The sequence below is a fragment of the Carex rostrata genome, chromosome 33 (genome assembly GCF_964058835.1).
Source record: "Carex rostrata chromosome 33, lpCarRost1.2, whole genome shotgun sequence".
In the NCBI taxonomy this organism is placed as follows: Eukaryota; Viridiplantae; Streptophyta; class Magnoliopsida; order Poales; family Cyperaceae; genus Carex; species Carex rostrata.
The window spans coordinates 4,814,499-4,833,784 of NC_135950.1; the positions used below are offsets into that span (position 1 = coordinate 4,814,499).

The 19,286-nt window shown below is 32.8% G+C and overlaps 1 pseudogene across 1 annotated transcript; it reads right to left on the reverse strand.

Moving 5' to 3' along the window:
- Positions 1–3,217: 3,217 nt before the first annotated feature.
- Positions 3,218–5,142, reverse strand: LOC144548399 (uncharacterized; annotated as a pseudogene). Its single transcript, XR_013509344.1, has 5 exons — positions 4,948–5,142; positions 4,214–4,769; positions 3,777–4,114; positions 3,282–3,670; positions 3,218–3,243 (listed from the first exon to the last, which is right to left on the reverse strand). The product of XR_013509344.1 is annotated as an uncharacterized LOC144548399 (transcript).
- Positions 5,143–19,286: the final 14,144 nt, after the last annotated feature.

The following is a 19,286-nucleotide window of genomic DNA, read 5'->3' on the forward strand; positions in this document are numbered from 1 at the left end:
TTTTTTCTTGATGTGGACCAACTTTTTGAAGATAAGAATTTTGGAAAAATAATATTACATGTTACTGTTGTTTTAGAGAAAATAAAATAAAATAATAGTTAGGGCAGCTAAAATGTTGACTTGGACTAGAGGTTTGCTATACCCGAAACGGGTTAAGCCCGTTTTACCCGGCCCGTACCCGTTACCCGTTTGACCCGTACCCGTCGCCCGGGTCAAACGGGTCAAACGGGTAAACGGGTACGGGTAATATACGGGCCGGACAAGGCGTTTGAAAAAAAAACCCGTTGTACCCGTACCCGTTTACCCGCCTACCCGTACCCGCCTACCCGTACCCGTCTACCCGTCTACCCGTACACGTACCCGTACCCCGTACCCGTACCCGTTACCCGTACCCGACCCGTTTCAGTTCAAAAAAATTTTAATTTTTTGAAAAAAAACAGAAAAAAACAAAGAAAAAAACAGGAAAAAAAAAAAAAAAGAGGGCGGATCCGACCCGTACCCGGATACCCGGACCCGTACCCGAGGTACCCGTACCCGTCAACCCGCAACGGGTACGGGTAATAAACGGACCGGATATAGATTTTGGGAAAATTACCCGTCTACCCGTTACGGGTTTTACCCGTACCCGACCTACCCCTTTACCCGTCCTACCCGTTACCCGTAACGGGTAACCCGGAACGGGTCACGGGTTACCCGTTAGCAAATGTCTAACTTGGACTAATTGGATCTTTTATAAATTGGGCCACTTTAAATTAAAAAATTATTATTTTTTGTCGATTTCCTCTTTATTGTACAAAATTATTTCTTTGTATCTTTATAGATTGACCCACTAATAATTTCATAATTGTAACATTCCGAAAATTTTAATATTTTCTTTTAAAAAATTACCTTCAATATATTCATAATAATTGTGATTATTTATGTTGAGAAACTTTTTATCAATGAACATTAGTTTAATAATTATTACAAATCATATATATACTTTTATATACTTTTGTTTCTGATTTTTTTTTTCTGTTATCAAATTTAGAACCGATCCTTTTGAATAACACCGTTTCATTAAAATTTTATCAGTTATTTTGATATTGCACTCCTTCGTATGCGAGCTGTAAATAGATTGGCATCTCTCCGATTTATCTCTATCTATTTCCGTTAATTATTTACTTATAAATACTTATATTCATCATGGTATCAAATTAATTCTTTTCTCTCAGACTTTCACGCACACAGAAAGAAAAATAATTTTTACTACTCATTCCATTTTATAAAGTAATTTACTGATCTCCATTCGTATTACTACTCATCTCCATTTATTAAGATATCGGCCTACATTCCAAAATCTTAAAATTATTAAAGAGAGAAAAAGATATGGCAAAGAGAAAGAAATAAAGAAAGCTTTCCGTGACAATTATTTTGCTATTGGACTTCAATCTCCGATTCGGATTCCGCCTACGTCACAGTGATTTTGACTTCATTGCAAGCCAATTTGAAATTTTGAATGTCTCGCTATCAGATTACCGGATTTCTCTATAACTGTGTTTTCGTTTGGTATGATTGATTTAAATATTGGTATTGTATATTAAATTATGATGATATATTTAAACGGGATAGCGGGTCTGAGGTTGGAATTTGATATGTGATCATGGCCTCTCACTGTTGGTTGGACTTTCAGTGAGTTGGCTGCCTTCCAATGTTGGATGGATTTCTCATTAGATTGGTAGTTTAAGGAATTGTGTTATGAAAATATGGGAATCGCCTGTGGCAGGGATTACAAATGTGTGGATATGATGTGACTGATTTTATGGATAACCTAGACTGACGTGCTATTGCTGGTTAAATATGCGTGCGTAATTTGATGTGTATTTGTGTGGATTAATCCGGCCTATTTGAATGTTTGTTAAATTAAGCCAGTTATAGAGAAGCGTGTCGTTAAATAATTGGTTACCAAGCTTTGTAACTTACTCCGTTTTGTTATTTTGTTTACTTTTTTTGTTGGCGACATAGGTTGACGGGCCAAGGAAAGGTATGAAGATGCTTATATAATTACGCTCCGGATAGTAAAAATCTGGGATGTGACAAGTTATTTTTCTTAAATAAATAATTGATACACTAAAAATTAAGTATTGATAATTGTTAATATCATTTCATAATATGTAACAGAGTAAATTTTTCCTGCAAATAATAATTTTGAAAAACTAATATTACATATATGTTACTATTGCTAAAAACATTGACTTGGACCAATTGAATCTTTTATAAATTGACCCACTTTTAATAAAATAAAATATTTTTTGTACATTTTTTCTTTATTGTACAAAATCATTTTTTTGTATCTTTTACAGATAGACCAACTACAAATTAAAAATTGTAATTGTTAATATTTGACACACAAAAAATTTATGTATAAATAACTAAAATTTGACACAAAAAATATATTTCAGGCCAATTTGACATTGGAATGCAAATGAGGATCTTCTTTATTTCATGGTTAATTAAGTTTTGTGGGCTCATTTTATGAGTAGAACTAGGGTGTTCTTAATTTCACTAAGTCTCTTGGTGAACTCAAGACTAAAACCTATCACATCGGCTTTAAATGATGAATCTGAACCGTTGAAATCCGCCTACTTTACGAGTGATAGACTAAAACCTGCCTATATTCAGTTGGAAGGGGCCTTAATAATTTAATTATCAAAATGTTACTCTTCTTTTCATGGATTGCTCTGACGCCTTATCATGGACGACACTTTCTCTAGACATGGTATAGTTTGGTGACTTTGGTCCCTGTTATGCTGGCAAGGGCTAAGAAAGGTATGTGTTACAAGCTTATTGTTACTTACTTTAATTGTGCTATGTCTTAACTAGCATGCCTTCATAGTTTGAGATAGTTATAGTTCACAAAACATAATAATTATATATAATTATCCTTGACTGGTACAGTATCAAACCTGCGCCAGCCTTTACTGAAAAATGTGAGTATGAAACTTCACAGAAGGTGGAGGTTGGCCCTTCAGTGATTTCAATATTAGCAAACTAACTCAAATGCGATCAATATGAAGTATGAATTCAAGTTGTAGAGTAATTGGGATGGATAGTGCTTAAATTAAATGATTTGTTAAACAAAAATATCAATTCTAAGAACGGTTAGACAGCTGGGAACGAACCTGAATCTGCAGGAAGAACTATAGGGTTGTCGTCGTCCAACTTGAGCCTCATTGTCTCATGGAAGTTGGTATCCGCAAGGATCTTTTGCATAATGGGAGTGGCGAAGAGCTGAAACTTACCGATATTTTTTCCCCTTGCCGTGTGACGCTGTGTGGCAAGGGAAATCAGTAAGGAATATGCAAAAGGACAGGCATGCATTTTATCAATTGCAAGTGTGTCCAATAATTTAAGCAGCTCCTTCAGCTCGGTCCTTAGCTCGGCTTTAAATTCCTGTATATCTGCATCCTCCAATTTAAGCAAACTATTTTCCAGCTTGTCCTTAGCACTTTTCAGATCCTCCTCATCAGCATCAAAGATATCGATTGCTTGTTTAATTGCCTCGGCAATAAGCAGACGGACCTCTTCTGCTCTCACATCAGGAAATGCTTGCTGTTCTTCAGCTGTCAACCTTGACATGCGGCGTACAGTAACAGTCTTGGGTTTAGCCTCAAACAATTCTCCATTAAACCTGCATATGCATAAGTATTACAATTAGGTTGATGACAATCATCAATATGATGATAGGTTATACGCGTATGCATAATTTTTTTGTAAGTTACTGTGATTTGATATACTTATATGTGTAAGAGACTTTGAGAACATCTGCGTGCTGCTGCTTTCTAGTAGAAGAAAGATGAACGTCGACTAACACCTTGCGAATCTCTTTGATGTATATATCACCGAATGTTATAGTTACAGAACCAACAGTATTGTCCATGGATTGCGGATAATTTCCGGCAGATACCTGCCTTATTGTTGAGTTATCTTTGATTTGACTGATGGTCACTGTCACGTCCTGAGCAACCACACTGAGAAGCCCACCCAAGCACTGTGAAAAGGCTAAAGTCAAGTTGTCCACTCGAACATCTGAGTAGGTTCCTCCCAGGCTATTATTGGCAATAGCCTTGAGCACCTATTAAGAGCATGGACAAGTTAATTAGCATGCAGCTCAAACAAATTATTGCTTGAAATTGTCAATAAATAAGGGTTTAATTTCAATTTTCAACTGTACCTTCGGATCGTGAAGATTACCAAAACCAAATGTGTGCACGGGCACATTTCCTACCGGAACAGTGGCAGCATTGCCTATATTCTCCTCACCACCTGATATAAGCATGATAGCACCAACACGTCCACTGCTAACTGAACGGTCATTGAGAATTTTCAGCGCCATCAACAGGCCATAGGTGATGTTCATATCACACCCTTTGGGAAACAAATCATTGATCAGATTTTGGAGTTCTGTTTGGGTACTTGCAGTCATCTGGCGCAATGGGCATAGCCTCTCTGCGTCATATTTGTACTTGACAATCGACAAACGGTCAACAACACTGAGTTTCTTTATCAAAAATTGCATAGCTGTTTGCAATTGTTCTAACTTCCCTCCTTCCATACTGTTGCTAACATCTAAGACCACCACAAGGTCTAACCCCAATCGACTTTGGTCTAACCCCAATTGACTTTGGTCAATGCCGTAGAGTTCCAGCATCACCTTTTGGATGTTTTCATCAAGTGGTGCCTTGTTGTTGTTTATATTTGCCAGCCATATTCTTCCAAACACGGTGGGTCTTGTTGTCCCTGCAGTATTTGCAATATTAGCAAACTAACTGAAATGATTTCTATATGTAGTATGAATTCAAGTTGTAGATTACCTTATCCAATCTTCAACATAATATGTTTAATTGAGATGAATAGTGCTTAAAATAAATGATTTGCATAAAAAAAAAAAAGTTCAATTCTATGGACAGTTAATCAACTGGGAATGAACCTGGTGGAAGAACAATTGGCTCGTCGTCGTTGAAGATCATCATGAAGGAATGAATGGTATATTGCTATGCTTATTGATAGAATTTGCTAAAATCCTTATAATTAATGGCTACTTAGGATCCCAGTGCTAGTCACTTTAAATATGGTGGGAGAGAAGAAGAAGGAGAGATCATCTCGTTGACTATATACGTGTTTTGTTTTTATATTCTTTACTCTTCAGCAAGGGTATCATTATATTATAGAGTTAAATAATTTGATTTCTCCAATGCGTAATTATATTGGGCCTTTTGGCCCAATGTAGCACAAATGTTGGTATGGAAATGTTCATTCAGCAGTCCGTTTTTGAGAAAACAAATATTTACTGAATGTGAGTACAAAACAAATTAAATATATGAGAGAAATTTTAACGATTTGAGTAGACTGTAAAACTTTCAAAATCGAATATAGAGTTCTATTGGACAAATTAGTGAAATGTAATCACAGTGCGAAATTAAAGAAGTAAAATAAAGGTGGACAAGCGATTGATCCACATATGTGTTTCTTCCCGAGTATATTTATTTTGCAATAAAACAACCGTCCCCAATTTAGAAATTTACAAAGTCAAAGCAATCTCTGTGTTATCTTTAATAAATGGTAGAAGAATAGTAAAATAATAAATAAATAATATAATTGATTTTTTTTAGGATGTTTGTATATAATTGATATTTAAATATACAAATTAATATGCAAAAAGGAAAAATGTACAAATTAGTTTTATGGGGTTTTATGCAAATAAGATGCTGAAAAAGTATCTATGCTTGTAACTTGGCATTCATGATATTATAAACAACCTTGTTGGGATTCAACCACTTCTATCTTTGTGACCCACGAGCAGAAATGTTTACTTGCAACTTGTGGTTGGTATGATGAATCACGACGACGTTGTTAGGTGAAATATTCGTCAATTGTTGCTATCAGTTTAATTTATTACGTACTATATATTAATATAAGACCGGCATCATCTAATTAATCTATAGAGAAGACAAGGCTATAGTTATCGCCTCACAATAAAATAGAGCTGCGGGCCTTATGGACTGATTTTCATATTCAAACGACAAAACTGATTAATCAGTTGAGGTTAAATATATAATTAAGAGAGAGATTATAATAATGGGGTCCATTCAGGTTCACATACATTAGCTCTTAAAGTTGGATAATATAGAACTAGATCTAGATTGATTTCATATACATCAGAATTTGATACAAAACATTACCTTACAACAGTATTGAGTTGTAGTTTAAGATTATGCATTTTCATTTCAGTTCTTTTCTATTGTTGCTATGGTTTTTTGGTTCATATAAATAAAGTAGGATTTGTTAGATCTGGAACATGGCCTGGGAAGACTTATTCCGACAAAAACCCAAAAGATGATTACTCATGTGATCATAAGTATTTATTTTGTTAAAATCTGAATTTGATGTTGTTAATAAGTCGTCAATTATATTTAATTCTGGAAATTTTTCTTCATAAATGTGTTTTTTCTTTAATTATGTTAAAAATGAAATTCTAATTACAGTGTATTAAAACCAAATCACAATATCCAGAATTCTTTTTATAATTAAATTTAAAATTAATATTTCAATGTATTTAAATAAATGAGAAATACAAATTAAAAATAGTTACATGATAAATGTATTTATTATTTAGAAACAATATTAATTAAAGTTAGAAATTAAATTATTTAGGTTCAAGTTCGGAGATTGAGGAACATAACGAACGGAAATTCAGATGCATAGTACTTACCCCGGATAGTTAATGAATTACTTAACCGTTTTTGTTAAGTATATATGTTTATTATTTTGTTAGATGAATTGTACATATAGAAATTTAACAAAAGATGTCCTATATATGAGGGAATAGTGGCTCATATGTTCACATATCGGGATAATACCAACAAGCTGGTTCGGATTCAATACTTCTATCTTTAATTGCAACCCACGAGCAGAAATGTTTAGTTGCAACTTGTAGTTGGTATGGTTAATCACAACGACCTTGTTAGATGAAATATTCGTCAAAATATAGCTATCGATTTAATTTATTGTATTTTTATTACTGTTAAACATATATAATAGTTAGTTATAATTTTTGAATTGTAATGGAAGTAGTGTATTGTAATTAATAGGCTAGGAGATAGTGGTTAGTGGTCAGTGGTTAGTGGTTAGTAGTTGGTAGTTATAATTAATAGTACAACGGCTAGTTTTAAATTTCTTCTATAAATAGAAATATATGTAAAGCTCAAAATAAGATTGCAATAATAAGTTGTTTTCTTATTCTCTCTTCCCTTGTCTTACAAAAAATAAATATTTATTAGAGATAACACGATCTCTACTATTTCAAAATAATGTTCCTTAAATTTATTGGTCGGATGTTGTACTTTGTACATGCCACTCATTTAATAAATAGATTACCTGGTGTTATTTTAGAAAACAAAAGTCCATTATAAATTCTTTATAAAAAAAATCACTTATAACCATATGAGAGTATTTGATTGCACAAGTTTCGTACATATCAAAAGAAATAGCAAACTTGATTTTGTATCACAAAAAACTATTTTATTAGGATACTCATCCTATACAAAATATTATAAATGCTATAATCTAATTAATAAAATATTATACCCTTCTAGAAACGTTTAATTTTTTGAAAATGAACTATATTTCAAAGGAAAAGAAATATTTCATCAAACATACTCGAATAATCAATATGACAATATATTTTTGTTTTACTTAGATGATTTGAATTTTATTCCTAGAAATAATCATCAAGTGGAAATTAATAATCAAGAAAACAAAACTAATATTGACATAAATGAAAATAAAACGGAAGAAAACTTACCGGTTAGAAGAAGATCATCTAGGGAACGACAACCATCAACTAGACTTAGATATTATGTGACATATTAGGTACAATATCCAATTGAAAGTTTTGTTTCATATGATAACATTACAACTAAATACCATACATTTCTCACTAGTATTGAAAATGAATTAAAACGAAAAAAATGACCAATTAGAAGTCCAATTTGGTGTAAGGCTATGGATGAGAAATTAAAAGCCTTAGAACAAAATTAACTTGGAAAATTGTTTCCTTACAAAAAAAAAAATCGGTGTATAAAATCAAATATAATAGTGATGGTACCATAGAAATGTATAAAGCAAGACTTGTAGCTAAATGATTTATCCAAAACTGAATGCCGTAAGAATTATATTTTCTATTGCCGTAAACAATGATTGAGACCTCTACCAAATGGATGCTAAAAATGTATTTCTTCAAGGAATACTTGAAGAAGAGGTGTATATGACATTACCATCCGGTCATAAATTGGAAACAAATTTTCACTTAGCTTCTAAGCTTAATAAATTAATTTATGGATTAAAGCAATCTCCATGGACATGGTATGTCAAGCTTAGCTCTTATTTAATTTCTTGTAATTTTAAAATTTGTAATGCCGATCATTATTTATTTACTAAATGTGACGATATCAATACTACTCTCATTTTAGTATATGTAGATGACATCATATTTATCGGAAATAATTTCGAGCAAATTAAAAAAAAATTAAGAAACAACTAAAAAATTTAGGACATCTTAAATATTTTTTAGAAATAGAGATAGCCACTTCGGATAAATGACTTTTCATTTCTCAAAGAAAATATAAACTTGATATGTTAAAAGAAACCAGTAAGTTAGGATATAAACTGGCCTCTGTCCCAATTGACAACAAATACAAATTAAATAGTGAAGATGGTGAATCTTTAAAAGACATAAATCAATTTCAAAGACTTGTAGGAAAATTGATCTATCTAACAGTTACACGTCCAGATATTTCTTTTTCTCTAAGCCAAATTAGTAAATTCATGTACTCACCAAGAACACCACATTTAAAAGCCGTAAATAGAATTTTGAGATTTAAAAGGTAATCCGGCAAAGGTATTTGGATGAAGAATAATAATTGTAATGATATAAGTGGCTATTCCGATGTTGATTGGGCTGGAAGTTTCGATAGAAAATTGACAACTGGTGTTTGAATATTTGTATGTGAAAATCTAGCCACATGGAAAAACACGAAATAAAATGTTGTAGCACGATCAAGCGCTCATGCCGAATATCGTGCCATGACATCAACCGCAAGTGAATTAACTTGGACAAACAACTCCTATTAGATATGAGATTTAAAAGTCAAGCTCTGATGAGAATGAATTGCGACAACAATTCAACATGACACATAGCTTCCAATCCTGTATTTCATGAGCTCACAAAGCATATAGAAGTAGATTGCCACTTTATTAGAGAAAAAGATCAAACAAAAGAAATTTAAACACCATACGTAAAAAGTGAAAATTAACTCACGAACATCTTTACTAAAGGTTTGGATCCGGGTCCTTTTGAGAAAATTACAAACAAGTTAGGATTGTATGATATATTCATTCCTAGCTTGAGGGGGAGTGTTAAAAATAACAACTAGTTATGATTTTTGAATTGTAACGGCTAATTTAGGGAGTAGTGTATTGTAATTAATAGGCTAGGAGATAGTGATTAGTGGCTAGTAGTTGGTAGTTATAATTAATAGTACAATGGGTAGTTTTTAAATTTCTTCTATAAATAGAGATATATGTAAAGCTCAAAATAAGATTGCAATGATAAGTTGTTTTCTTATTTTCTCTTCTCTTATCTTACAAAAAATAACAATTACTATTAATATAAGACCGACATCCTTTACTCTATAGTACAATGCGTTTTTTCTCTCGCAAAAAAGTGTTTACTTTGTTGTTCTCTAGAGAAGACAAAGCTATAGTTATCGCCTAACAATAAAATAGAGCTGTGGGCCTTGTGGACTGAGTTTCATATTCAAACGACAAAAGTGATTAATCAATTGAGGTTAAATAAATCAGAGAGAGATTAAAATAATGGGGCCCCATGCAGGTTCACATTATTTCTTAAAGTTAGATAGAACTAGCTAGATCTAGATTGATTTCACATACATCAGAATTAATTTGATACAAAAACTCTCTACTAGTATTAGGTTGTAGTTTCACATTATGAACTTTTATTTCTTCTTTTATATTGTTGGTATGCTCTTTTGGTTCATACAAATAATGTAGGGTTTGTTAACAAGGGAATACTAATTATGCAAAAGAACAAAATATGATTACTCAAGTGATCATAAGCATTTATTTTGCTAAAATATAAGAATTAAAGTTATTAATAGGTAATTCTTAAATTATATTAAACTATGGAACATTTTATCATAAATAAATATTTTCTTTATTATATTAAAAAGAGATTTCGAAAGAGAGTTTCTTAAAAAAACCAAATGACAATATCAAGAATTCTTTTTATTATTAAATTTCGAAATTAATATTTTATTGAATTTAAATTTATGATAAACACATATTAAAAATGATTAAAAAATAAAAGTATTTTTCATTTTGAGACAATATAAATTAAAGTTAGAAACTAAATAACTTAGGTTCAAGACTTGAGATTGAGGAACGTATAACGAACGGAATTCCAGGTGCAGGGTACTTATCTCGGATAGTTGTTCAAGTACATTATCATTTTAGTTAAGTATATATTATTTTGTTAGATGAATTGAACATATACAAATCAATCAAAAGATTCCATGATTGGATACGATCAGCGAACAGGGGCACGATGTTTACATTTCAGGATGTATACAGTGAGTCGTGGGTCTCCGCCTTGATGTGGCGGACTGCTTTATATGTTTCGCGGCCATGGCCACCATGTTTACATTTCAGGATGTTGTTTCGGGGCCTTGATAGCTATGCTAAATTTTCTTGAGGTTCATTGTTGAGATGGCAACCGTCTAGAAGAAAATAAATGTGAGTGAAAAGGAAAAATGTTTTTGAACCCAAAAAAATTAGTGCATCCTTGGATAGATTTCATTTATTGAACTAGAATGTTAATTTTACGCTTGCATATAAAGACAATTTCACAAAAATCCTGGCTAGAAAAAATAAAAACTTTCAAAGAGAATTTGTTTGAGATCTCATCCATTCCACTTTATTTATATTGATTTCAGATATAATGAAGATAACATGACTACATAAGGTGAGGAGTACAATGGGAAGACAAAGCAGCAAGGATAATTAAGTTGCATTTTGTGAGAAGGAATATTAGCTGCGGGGGTCTCACGGAGGATGGGTCAATGGCTATCGTGTGTGTGTGTGTGTGTGTGTGTGTGTGTGTGGGGGGGGGGGGGGGGGGGGGGGGGGGGGGTTGAACCACTTCTATCATCTAATTGTGTTTTTGTAATATTACCAATAAGATTGATGGGATTGAACTACTTCTATCTTTGCAATCCATGAGCAGAAATGTTTATTTGCAACTTGTGGTTGGTATGGTTAATCACGACGACGTTGTTAGGTGAAATATTCGTCAATTATTGCTATCGATTTAATTTATTGTTTTTTAAATCTATAGAGAAGACAAGGCTATAGTTATCGCCTAACAATAAAATAGAGCTGCGGGCCTTATGGACTGAGTTTCATATTCAAACGACAAAACTGATTAATCAGTTGAGGTTAAATACATCAGAGAGAGGTTAAAATAATGGGGCCCCATGCAGGTTCATATTATTTCTTAAAGTTAGATAGAACTAGCTAGATCTAGATTGATTTCACATATATACATCAGAATTTGATACAAAAACTCTTGACTACATTACAACAGTGTTAGGTTGTAGTTTCACAGTATGAAATTTTTTAGTTAGTTCTTTTATATTGTTGGTATGCTCTTTTGGTTCATACAAATAATGTAGGGTTTTTTAGATCTGGAACAAGGGAATATTAATTATGCAAAAGCACAAAATATGATTACTCAAGTGATCATAAGTATTTATTTTGCTAAAATATAAAAATTAAAATTATTAATAGGTAATTCTTAAATCAATACTCCTAATAAAACCATGTTAAATTTTGGAGGGGTGAAGAGGCGATCTTCCCATAGAAGATCTCAGCCTGACATTCAATCAATCTCAGCTATTAAACACTGTTCAATTTTATACAACTTTTTTCATGTAACCTTACATGTAGAAATATAAAATTAGTTAAAAACCTACCCGCACCGATTTATTTAATACATTTTGTGGGCATATGCATGTTAGTAATTAAGGTTTAAAAAAATTAAATGAAATTTCAAGTTGGAATCTCTTGTCCCTTTTCTGAGCCGATTTTATTCAATCGGATAGAAAAGCAGTCTACTGCACATTCACATTTTTATAAAAATAATTGTAAAATAAGAAAAAAAATTATTCATTTATTAATTGATTACATTCTAAAACATAGAAAAGAAATTAAATGAAATTCTATTTCTTTAATACAAACGAAGTATCTCTATAAAAAAAAATACTAAAAAAATATCACATAACTGAAGCTTTCCATTGTATTTTGACTATATATTTTTTTTTTGACAAATCACATTTATCACACTGTCTAATTTTTGTTTGACAAATATTATATTTCATTATATTTCATGATATTTGTTTCCAAAACATATGAAATATTTATTATTAATTCTACTCTAATGTTAACTTTAATTATCCTGTTAACATTTTTTTTAAAAATAAATTTCCAAATCATTCTTACATTATTCAATCCAAATTAGAAAATCATCAACAACTAACAAAATATTTTTAAAAAAATATCTCAAGAATTCTCAGTTATTTTTATATGATCCAACTTACAGTAAAACATGCTAGAAATGAGGCAACCGGCTCCTTGGCCCGCTAACAAAGGATTTTTAGATTTTGAAATTAAAGAAACTTGAAAATAGCCTTCAGCCTTTGACATCCAAAATTAATTAAAATATCTGAAAAATGGAGTTCATGTGATAAGAGATTGTTGGTCTTCTAAACTGGAAAGACGTGGTGCGACAACAAATTATGTTAGTTTGTTGTTCACATTGATTTTCTCAAATATCATAAAAGTGTTAGTAATTAAATTTTTTGAAAAATAAATATAAATATTATAAGGGATTATTTGTTGGACAATATATTTCTAGATTTATGTAAGAATAATTGATATTGAGATATTTATATAAATAAAACAACACAACATATTCATCCAAGCATCACGACAATCTCATTATATCTCATATATAATGATGAAGTTGTGATGACTAGAAAATGCTTTCCGCACAAACATTGCAATAATTTTTATTTTCGCTTATAACCAAGAGCATACTTCATGATTAAATGGGTCTACTCAATCTCCTCCATTTCAACTTTCGATGGACACCTCCATTTTTGTATTTTCTGATCGAGCTTTCTAACTTATTGCTAGAATGCCACTTTTTATTTTTTTTATTTCTCTTATTCAATTATTATTGTTATCCATTTCTTTTTCTATTTCTTTTTAAGATTCAACAAGGACACGAATTTTGAAGCACATCAAATGCTTCCCAAGTCTATTGGACCCAAATTTGATTTCAAAGGCTATCGAACCCAAACCACTCCACTGATAATCCTGGTTTCATGCCTAATTGGAAATGTATAAGATATTTTAGCTTGCCATTTACAATATTATATAGTTTAATTTTGCATAGCGTGTAAAATAAACTTTAGAACATAGCCAAGCTAGGTACTATCTTACAGTTGATCATGGTCATATTGGTTTTGCAATGCATTGTGTGACATTTGCTGTTTAAAGGGGTAGTTGCACAATTGCAGCGAAATGGGAATTTATTGGTTAATCATGTATTAAGCTTGAAATGTTCCTTTGTCATACAATTATGCCATAATTTAACCTTGCAATATGATTGATGGTTCAGGTAAGAGGCAACAATTAAATAATTGAATAAAAATGCAACAGTTTGGATAACCAATTACAACATTTTTTTTTTTTTTCAAATGATATATGCAACATAAAGCAATAGTTTACTTAATTTCAAGTAATAATTCTCAGTACATCAAATAACAAATTATGTAAAATTAATTGAAACTAAAATTGCAAAATTGCAAGAGATTTTTTTTTAAATAAATAAATATTTTTCTAATAAAGTGAGATCAAGTCCTACAACAGCATTTTATTATTTCACAAAGAATCCTCCATCCAATTCATAAAATATTATCTTTTGTAATAGACCAAAAACTGGTCCTAAAAAATAAATAAATTATTATTTGTGCTACACAAACTACGAAATGGCAATTCTCATAATTACACTTATCATGCCTATAAAATAAATAAAATTAAAATAGATAGAAAAGTTGGATCTAATTTCAGATGTAATCATACATTAAATCAAATATATAGTACATAAAATTAACGCTTATCAAATCATGCGCTGTGGATGATAAGATGTTAAAAGTTTCTAAAAAGATGGAGGCAAAAATGATCAACACATGGCATTTATGATAAATATTCATCATATACATATATTCATAAGTATTGTAAATAGCTAATTACAGCTACGTTATAGTTATTTCGAATCATGAAAACTAAATTATGAGATGTAAATGTGCTAATTCAACTACAACTGCTATAACTGTAATAGGTTACTGCTGTTATAGCTACGCGCTATTGCTGACCTGTCACACCCCGGGACAGGGGGTCGCGCAGTTTCGTTTTAAAATGCGGTTTTGTTCATGCAGATATATATATATATATTGATATATGTTTATGTGGGTGGGCCTGATTCTATTAGTATGCGGGGGGTGGCAGGGGGGCGGCAGCCCCCTGCGAGCGTTGTCTCAATAGAGCCCGGAAAATTTGATTTCAAAGAAGTCAAATGGCATAAAAATCCTTTAACCGACGGCCCAGATTAGTCAAATTATCATATGATTTGATTTAAAACAAGTTTGGTTCAAAACCGATTTAATTTGGCTAAGTTATACCCAAAACAGTATTTTTGGGAACCCATTGCGGCCCGCAATAGGGCTGTTGCGGCCCGCAACCCTTCCCAAAATTTCCAGCCTCTGCAAACTGCCTCTGACTCCATTCATTGCGGCCCGCAACAATTTCCAAATTTCCCAGCCTCTGAAGGGAGCCTCTGCCTCCATTCATTGCGGCCCGCAATAAAGTTATTGCGGCCCGCAATGACCTGGTTGGAAGTCAGCCTGTGAACTTCCCTCTGTCTGCTCTCATTGCGTTTGAAATAGGGTTATTGCGGCCCGCAATAAGAGTACTGTTTTTCATTCCTTTGCCCATTTTCGTGGAATTTCACCCCGTTTTCAAACCCGATCAAATCCCCGTATACTTAAACAATTACTCCCCATTCACTGGACCTTTTAATGACATTAAAAATGCAATTTCAACATTTAAATCATAACAACTATTTAAAACATACCGTTAGGGTTTTATAACATAATACGGTTCGATAATAACCTATACATCAAAATAACCGACTACGGGTTCAACTACACATTCAAAATGGACATAAAAGGGTTTGGCATAACCTATTAGCCCGGCCTAAACTCATGTGTCGAGCCCGAGTCCCACTTCACTCGCGTTTACCTGCACATATCAATTCAAAGGGAAAAATTCCCCGAGGGGAGGGGGTGAGAAAACCTGTCATCCGTTTTCTCAGTGCGGAATTTAAAGGGCTACTGGATTTGTGCGAAATCCATCACCAGAACTAAATACACTAGCAATAGGGCATCTATTTATTCATTTACCAGTAATAATAAATGCACATGTACCGGGAATAGATTCAAACGGATTTCAATTCACATCTCATCAACATCAATCAACGAATTTTCTAGAAAGATTTGGTTTCACAGATATAATATATATAAGTCTGGTTATGAGGTACAGATATCAACTATCGATCACCTCCGGCTTAACAGTTCTATTTTCTGGTTTCAAGTCATACAATCTCATCAATTCATCACTTAAAATAAATACGGGCATATTCCGCGAATATGCAACAGAATATCACTTTTCTCAAAAAGAAATCACTGACACTTTCACTGAGTCACTGAACCACTGAACCACAGTTCTACCTAAAATTACACTGCACTTCCCTTACCCAACCGGTACTGGGTTCACTAGGGCCATTCTCCAGATGCGCATAAGGGTCCTGGATGAAAGTCTAGTAGCTAGCTAGACTTTCCACTATGATACACTATTCACTTCACACAATCAATCCAAGTCATACTGTGGTTCCACTCACTTATTCAAAACGACAGATCAACAATTGATAAACCGTACCAACATGAGAATCATAACAGTTATACAATTCAATTACACTACTATCACAATTAATGCAATGCGGCAACAAATGCTTTCAATCAGAGATTCAACATGCTATGCACAGTTTATTTAAATCAAGCAATCAACATAAATATAATAATATGCACCGTTATTTAGTTCTACGAATAAACCCCAAAACAGATCCCGTGAACCCCCGCACCTGGTTACGTAGGGCACGTAGAGGGTCCGCGATCTCGCGACTCGGTAAGCTCGTCAATCCCGCTAGCCGTGCTCGTTAGGATCTATACATAGGTCAATTTATTAAATTCCGGCATTTTTACAATTTAAACCCTCAAATCAATTTTTTTGGGAAAAATCCGTAAATTGGAATTTGGTTGCACTTTGGAACACGGAATCAGTCAATTTACACTATATAAACAACAAAGGCACGGAATAATCAATTTGGTACGATTCTACGGGTTTTCACCGAAACCCTAAAAACACGGAATCGAGAAATGAGAGAGAAATAGAAACGGGAATTACCAATGGAACGGATGGATGTGCGAGATTTGAGCTCCTCTTCTTAAATCTCGGTTTTCGGGCAAAACGGTCACCGGGGTGTCTCTCTCTCACTCTCTCTCTCTCTCGTTCTTTCTCTCTTGGCGGAAACGAAGGAAAAGAAGAAGAAAACGAAAGGGTGGGGGCGCAGGAAAGGAAAGGAAGGAGGGGAAGAAAAGAATGACAAGGGGCCCCACTTGTAAGTGGTATTTTTTTGCAAAATAAACCCCCCACTTGTTCGATATTGATTAAATGATTTATATAACACCTATTGCTCCTCTTTCTTAACACAATTAATCGTATAATTATTGTTCACCATCCACGTCACTAATTTAATATATACGTATATATATATTATTCGATTTAACCACTTATTATTTTAATTCAATCTGAATTTTAAAAGTTCACGGTGTTACATGACCGCTATCCTATGTGGGCTTCTTTCTTATTTATTTTTTTAATTTATATGGAGTTTTGTGCTTCTGTTTTTTATTTGTAATACTATAAAGTATCAGTCGATATAGAAGAATATTTCATCTTATTTATCAACTTGCCACAATACCTTCAGTTTATCGGATGAAAACCCGAATCAGTCTAAACCGTTAGAAAATGGACAATAGTAGATCCTGTTTTTGTAGTAATGATTGTTGATGGTGAAAATATTATTTAGCCTCCCCTTACTCATATCCTCTAGTTATGTCTCGTTAGAAACACGCAATCTTTTATCGTTCTAAAGGATAAAATAAAATTCATCTCGTTTCCTTTTCGACAATATATTTAATATATTCTGAAAAATAAAAAAAATATTTAACCTAGAGAGCACTCAATATTTCAAAGTTGAAAGTTTTGGTGAATTTTGTAAATAATCGTAGAAATTGGGCAGAGGGAATAAGAGGTGTAGGTCGCTGGACAATTGACTTTTTGGGTGGATAGTTTACAAATGAATGGTTTGAATTGAAGTAAAAATAAATGCGAATTAAGATCTCTTTTGCTTCCTTCACTTCATGAACTCACCACTTGGAACTTCACTTAATACGTTGGTGTTGACTGCTGACCCATTACCGAGAGAAATCACTACACAAAAGATTAAATTGGGTAAGCAGAAAGTATCCTGGAGCTCACACGGTAATACCTGAACCCTCAATTTCAGTTAACACAGTTAATCAATTAATGTACACACGAAGACAACACGAGAAGTGTTTTGTATAAAATATGATGGAGCAATTTAGTTGAGGGGTTCAAATAACCGTGGGCACATGATAAAGAAGTGTTATAGAGCCCACCTGTCATATTTTTGCAGTGGCTGTAATCCACCCTTAAAAAAAAATCCTCAGGACTCGAACTAACTTGGACCTCCCTTTAGGCTCTCGGCCCTTGATTTGTTCCTCTCTTTGAACTCGGACCACTCTTCCCTTACATTGCAGTCTTTTAGACAGAGGATGTTATTTATGCTACAAGACTTCAATTTGCACCACATCAGCTGCCCATTTGTTATCCTAAAATTGATGGACTTTCAGAACAAATCATGACTTCATAATATATTGTTTCCGAACGATGCTACAATTTTTGCAGCACATGAAATTAGAAATTAGGGATGTCAATTATTGACCCAATTCAATGAAATCAACCCGTAACCGATTTAATCTGTAAACTTGTGAAAAGAAAAACATATCAAACGGTCAATATTAGACGCTAATTGGTATGGCTATAAGTCTTAAAAGACAACAACTTCAATGGAGTATATATGTATTTGATTTTTTGATTTTTTTGATTTTTTAATTATTTCAATATTCTAGCTTATTTTGTAACAACACATAATCAATTTTGACGAGAACTCCCGAAAAAAGTGAAACTAAATATTAACTGTTTATTAATTATTAATCAGACCATTAAGGTATAATTAAAGAACAATTAAGATATTTGTTCCAAATTAAAATGTCATAAAATATATGCAACTTTTTTTTATGAAAAAAAATGAGGATCAAATTAAGTCCTCATTTATTGGATTGATTGATAAAATAAAGTTTCACTCATGGACATATATATATATAATAACACATCAACAAACATATATAGAAATGAAGAAACTGAAACCCTTGTATTCAATAATCGTAACCCATGCATCTGATAGAGCCGGTCAGCTAGTTATCAACTAAATAAAAGTGGTAATAATAACTAAAAAAAACCTAGCTAGCTAGGTGGCTATTGAAATGCACATACGAAGCCTTCATTCCATGGAGCAATAATAGGATAGCAATGTGCAATGATAAAAAAGTTCAGCGCTAGCAGTAAGTGAGATGGAGATCGAGTAGCAAGTCTGGCAAATTAATTTGTTCTCGTTAGTGAAAATGCAACACGTATGGGAATAGTTAATAATAAGAACAAGGTACCGGTGGCTGAAAAAGTTATGCATGCTATTCTCAATATAGAGTCTATGGTTTCAATGCTTCTTGTTGTTGTCACATCAACTATTATATAAATCAACAAAGCATCAAAGAAAATGCCCCCGGCTATGACACCTATGTAATAATTTTCATTCTTTTGTCCATTTTCCCTTCGACTTCTAGTTC